This window comes from Lolium perenne, chromosome 7 (genome assembly GCF_019359855.2).
Source record: "Lolium perenne isolate Kyuss_39 chromosome 7, Kyuss_2.0, whole genome shotgun sequence".
NCBI lineage: Eukaryota > Viridiplantae > Streptophyta > Magnoliopsida > Poales > Poaceae > Lolium > Lolium perenne.
The window spans coordinates 315,024,419-315,030,569 of NC_067250.2; the positions used below are offsets into that span (position 1 = coordinate 315,024,419).

The following is a 6,151-nucleotide window of genomic DNA, read 5'->3' on the forward strand; positions in this document are numbered from 1 at the left end:
ATAAAACTAGAGAATTGTAACATCCCAGGATTTGGGGTTACAAAAAGAGACGAAATAGATGTGTGCATTGCATTCATGCATAGAAAATCCAGGGAATTTTCGCGCTTTTGTTTAAAACCATCAAAGTGATCGAGGTTTCTCTTGCATCGGTGAAATTGAGTTAGTCATCGATGTGAGTGTGACAAATTTCGACATGAACTTTCCGAATTCATGTGTTTTTTGGAGAACAAATTTGAATTCAAATTCAAATATGGATAATATGAATTCAAATAGAAATTGAACTGAATTTGAATTCCAAACTATAATATGAAATACAATATGTAAAAGTTCACACATTTGATAATTCAAAATAGATACATAATTAAACCTTATTACAATTATCATAATTCAATCATTTAAAAGCTCCAAAAGAAATAGAAGATTACAAAAGTAATAAAGAGGAAATCCTAAACTAAGTCTTCATCCTCCAAATCTCTCCCAATCTTCTGATTCTTTTCCTGCAAAAAGAAAAATAAAGCAAAGGCAAAAGAGATATAACTTTGGGTTAATGTTAAAATGTTTGTCTCCATATTTGGGAGACATTTTAATATTGGAGACTAGCTAATGAGAATTAGGAACTTGTCCTAATTCCCAAATAGTGATTAGAGGGATTTAATCATATTTGGACAACATATGGATCAACCAAGCATAGTTGAGTCAATCTTGGATCATGAGGCAACATGTAATAAAGGCAACCAGGGACTAGAGCAACACTACTAGATCCATACCAAAAGGCAACAATAATTAATTTACTATTTGAGGCAACAAGGCAACAATTTTTATTCCCTCTAATCTAGCTAGAATCCTTTAAAATTCCACAAAGTTGTTTTTATGGATCATTATTGACATGGAGAAGTCAATATGATCCTAAACTAAAAGCCATAAGGTAAAATCAGCTTGATCACAGCAGTCCAATAGGAGTAATACACTTGGCAGTGTCAAATATTAAAGGACAACAGTGGATAAACATCAGCTCAGCCGTGCCTTCACTTGGAGGCAAGGAAAATATCTTGACCAGAGCATACAAGCAGGTAGCACAGTCAGTGCATGCATAAGCATGTGTTGTCGACACCACAGACAACACCCAACAGTATATAAACAGCACATAGGCTGTACCAGCAGCCCCTTTGACACACACAAACATCTCAGCCGCACCAACAATTTATCTAGCCATACTTACACTATGTCTTGAGTTAATCAATCCATTAGGACAACACAAAAACACCAACAAATATTCATGGATACTTAGGATCAGTATGAAGAATCAGAAGCAGCAAGGAGGAGAAGGCATGCCACAAGAAGAAGATTAATCAACAGTTCAGAAGGCCAAACTCTACAACAGCAGGTTGATCCATCGATCTCATATAAGCATCTCAGCATACTAGCTTGCACAACTAGGATCAGGGGAAATAAATGAAGAATATACAATACTCCCATCTATCTACCCTTCAACTAGACTCTGTCTAGGAGGATTTGAGAGATGGATTTCTCTCAGATCTGGCATAGAAGTGCTATGCCCAGTTCATCACAGAGAATCTTATAAAACCGTAAATAGTATATCTATTCTTATCAAAAGGAAGTGCCTCAGCCTTTGCATCATAGGCTGGGCCAAGATATCAAGCTCAACATCTGTTCTTATCAGTAATAGATAGAAAGAAATATGCAGCAGAGAGGGGAGCTAGATCACCTAGCTTTAGCTAGTGATCCCTAGTCAAACTAGGAGCTCATACCCTGTACATAGAAAGGAAGTGAAGCACGGTACACAAGTTACCGCCAGCAAATAACCATGTCTAGGAAGCTGGCAGTATCATCACTTTGCACCACCAACATAATCACAAGTGCAGAGCATGTATGCACATGATCTGCTAATCATCCACATCAACTAAATCACTATAAGCATATATATAAGCTCACCAGCAAGCTACCAAGCAGAGCATCTAGCCACAATACTTTTATCTCATTTCTTCAACTCAACCATGAGTTAAATGGGGCATCAAATTATCACAGCAAGTTATCCAAAGGGAGGCACCACACATAGCACAAGGCAGTGATCAATTAATTCAGAGCATGGTCAACCCAAAACACACCTCATAGAGAGCCATAAAACTTGCATCAACTACCAGGGCATGATTTATTTAGCTCCACTATACACACATATATACCACCAGTAGCACAAGTATGGAGCAGTAGTAATGGTGCAGCCCAAACAGTAGAACCCTGAACAAAGATGGGAGAGGTTTAGCTCACAGTGTACAGGAAGTGGCGAGGTAGGCGACGCCGGGGTTGCGTCCATGGCACCGTCCAGCCGGGGTTGCGTTCGCGGCACCGTCCAGCCGGCGTCGAGGATGAAGTAGTCGCAACAGCACGACACAGCGCCATGAACAGCACACCAAACCACCAGACACCACCGAGATGGCGAGCTTGAGCTGGGGCTCATGGTCGACGAGGAGGCGGGGTCGCCAATGGGGAGCAGCAGCGGCTTGCAGCATCACACTGGCGAACCTAGGGTTTGGCCGAGCGCGCGTGGAGGCGCTTGGAGGCATGGTGGCGGCGCGTATATGGTGGAGCCCCGCCGGTCAAACAGCAGCGGCGCCGAAGGAGGCCATCAATGGCCGGGAGAAGATGGCGGCGGAGCCACACCAGGGAGCGCTGGGCGTGAGCAGGAGCAGGGCGGCACGCGCACGTAGGGCGGCATCGAGGCGGCGGGTGAGGGCGAAGCCTCACCGGACAGTAGCAGCGACCAGCGGCGGCGCAGGGGTTGGCCGGCGACGGCCAAACCAACCAGCGACCGCTAGGGTTTCCAGGTTTGGGGGCGGACGAGGTAGAGCTGGAAAATCAAATCGAACGGGACAGAGAGGTAGAGGACGTCGAGGGAGCCAGAAAAATGTCTTGCCGGTGCCGGAGTAGGCCGGCAGCGGCCAAGGCGGGCTAGGGTTCGCAGGGGTCGTGCGTGGAGCACGGCCGAACGTCGAGACGGTGGGGAAATAGGAGAAGAGATGGAGGCGAAGTCGAATTGGAGAGCGGCGGTGCCGGACCTGGCCGGCGACGGCCGGAGCAGCGGGTGGCGGCAGCGCCATCACAGGCGCGTGCGAGGAGTGCGTCCTGGTCGCGTGCGTGCTCGTGGTGGAGAAAGAGATAGGAACGAGAGTGAGAGAGATGTGAGGCGCTGGGTTGTGTTGGACTCGTACGTGTACGGGTCTGACCGAGTCATGTACTCATGTGCGTGTATGTAGGATACTGACCCAAATTAGCTCTAGCACAATAATAAACTATAGCATACGTACGTGAATACTAATTGGCCAATTAATTATAATCCTAATAATTAATCCACTAGTGATAAGGGATTAACTTATCAATGCCTACGGGTTGTAGACTAGGGTTTAGTCGGAAGTAGAGGGCAAGTAGATCTCGAAGGTTTCAGCCGGAAAAGTACTCGACTGCTATAAAAACTAGGGTTGCGTGAAACAATGAATCGATCCTTTCTTTGTCCCTCGACTCCCCCTTATATAGGAGGCGGAGTCGAGGGTTTCGTAATACACAAGTTTACAGAGTCCGGGAGGGATTCTGACCCGTCCCGTGATAATTGCAAATCGATATTCCTAATACAATTCTATCTTTCCAAACTATATCTCGATTGGGCTTCCGGGCTTTGTAAAACTTTGGGTCATGGGCCTTCAATAAACCCCGGGTACCTTCTTCGGCAGGCCCATTGGGGATGCCTATGTCAGTAGCCCCCGAGATTTTGCTTGAATCGCAGAATCAAGGAAAATCTCCCTTTCTACAATCTGCACATGATTTCTTTAACTCGACAAATTATATTTATAAAGGTATTTATATATTGTACAGGGATAATGGTAATTGGGGCTGGTTCATCTGACGGATCAGGTACCAGTTAACTGCTCTCGTGGCAATCCACCAAAACCTACTTCAAAATCACGTCCCTGGACATGATCTCGGGATACTGGTGAAATTTGACTTGTGCCGCTTAAGGTCTTACCGGATGTCGAATCCCAGTCATGTTTTATCGGGTACCTAACGCGTCCGTTAGGATTTTTCTTCGTATCTGTTGATACGGAAAAAGTAGCAAAGTGCCGTCAGAGGCAGTGCCACGCCGCACAGGATGGATCCCGGGGACTTACCTTCGCAGAGTTTTGCGGCATTCAGAGATTATTTCACGACTGAGGTGCTCTGAGAATATATTGTCGGGTGCTTTTTCGGCTGCTGGAATAGCACATTTGTTCGAGTCAACAGATGACTTATATTGTTTTTAACTTATCCTCCCGATGGGAGTATATGAAGAGTTATTTTAACGACTCGAAATATGCTCCCTAGTACTTACTAAATTTCATCGGGCACGCGAACAGCGTTCCCGATGGGAGTAGCCCCCGAGGCTACAGCCAAACACTTGTGTTTGGTTGTAGGCTCACCTTTTTAGCATCTGCCCCACTATATTGTCCATATTTATCGGGAGCGCGAACAGCGCTCCCGATGGGAGTAGCCCCCGAGGCTACAGTCGAGGATTTATACTTGGCTGTAGGCTCCAATTTGTGTCTGTCGCAATATTGTTGAATCGTCCCCTTCTGAATCATGTCCATCAATCTTCTTGATATACCTTTATAAAGTAGCCCCCGAGCATTTGAACAAAAACTTGTATTTGATCAAAAGCTCTCGAGATCACCAGTCGTCCTTTCCTGTCGCCAATCTTCATATAGCACAGCCGAGATTTTTCCGTTGTAAAGTGTAACATCCCAAGTTTCAATAAAATGAACAAGAGAGAGAGAATTCAAGAATCCAAAATTTGGGGTCAACAAAAACTTTTTCTCATCATATAGGACTATGCATATTAGCTCACCTTATTAATTTATTTGAGTGTGCTTTTGCCATAATGCTTGTTTGTGTGTTACTCTCTTTCTAAAACCCTAGCAATGATCCCTTGATCAACCTTAGCCAAATAAAAATAAAATAGAAAGGAATTCCAAAAATCCATTTCACTCTCATATAAGGCCTATGCCATTTTTGCAAATACTTAATCTAGGCCAACTTGGTTTGCACCATTACTTGTAAATGGTTACTAAACACTTATTAACACCTTTGGAATCAAGCCAACTCAATTCAAATCAAATTTGAATCAAAAGGGAGCTCACATGCAATATGGTCACTTGTGCCATTTTTACCCTGATGGCCACTTTGAGCCCCTGGTTTTCTTCTTTCCACTTCTAAACTTTGTCAACTCTTCACACCTCATCCAAGACAACATCAAGCACTTCAACTTTGCCCAAAGCCACCTCCCCAAATTCATCACCCATTTCACATGGGAAGCAAGCAAAGTTGGAACTTTTTCACGTATACAAGATCATATGCAAAATGTGATTTTGCATACCAATTCCATTTTGACCACCACCACCACCAAAATGCCCCATTCAATATATGATTACAACCCACCAAAAAGATTTTCAAATTTCAAAAATATTTTTCTTGCGGGCATTCTGTCGAACACCTTGTATGCAGGGAATCAATTGGAGCCCATACTTCATTTTTCTACTTGGACTTGGTCCAACCTTGCCCTCTCTGCACCCTGGAGCATCCCTCTCACCTCACCACATCAACTCCACCACTTGCACTGACCAGGGTTTGATTAAATCAACCAAAACATGTCATGCCGTGGCATGACATGGCCATTCCATGCCATCTCCTCACCTGGTCACCTCGGGCCTGCATCACCTTGTCCACTGGCTGCCCCTCACTCTCCTGGACACGCCCGTACCCTCCCATGGTCAACACGACGCATGCACACGTCGGAACCAGCGCGCCCAGTGACGCCCAGGAACGCCCATGCCACGCCAGAGCGCGCATGGCGCCAGCCCTGGACGCGCCAGAGCGCGCTGCGCCTCGTCGCCTCAGCCCGTCCCTCGCCACCAGCGCCTGCAGGATGAATCACCTCAGCTCCAGGACACCGCCAGACACCACCACGATCCTCCCCGAGCCCTGTCGCCGTCGAGGAGGACGACGACGTCCGCCACAGTGCCCACGGACGCGTGACGCGCGCCACTATTCTTGACCACCGAAAACTGTTCTGAGCGCACCGTGACGCTCCCTGAGTCCGCCTGCGCGA

General features: G+C 46.0%; 1 long non-coding RNA gene across 1 annotated transcript; it reads right to left on the minus strand.

The window, feature by feature from the left end:
* Window positions 1-319: 319 nt before the first annotated feature.
* On the minus strand, window positions 320-4,774 carry LOC127317980 (uncharacterized). The gene is made up of 2 exons (XR_007861597.1): window positions 2,287-4,774; window positions 320-497 (listed from the first exon to the last, which is right to left on the minus strand). It is a non-coding gene; the product is annotated as an uncharacterized lncRNA (long non-coding RNA).
* Window positions 4,775-6,151: the final 1,377 nt, after the last annotated feature.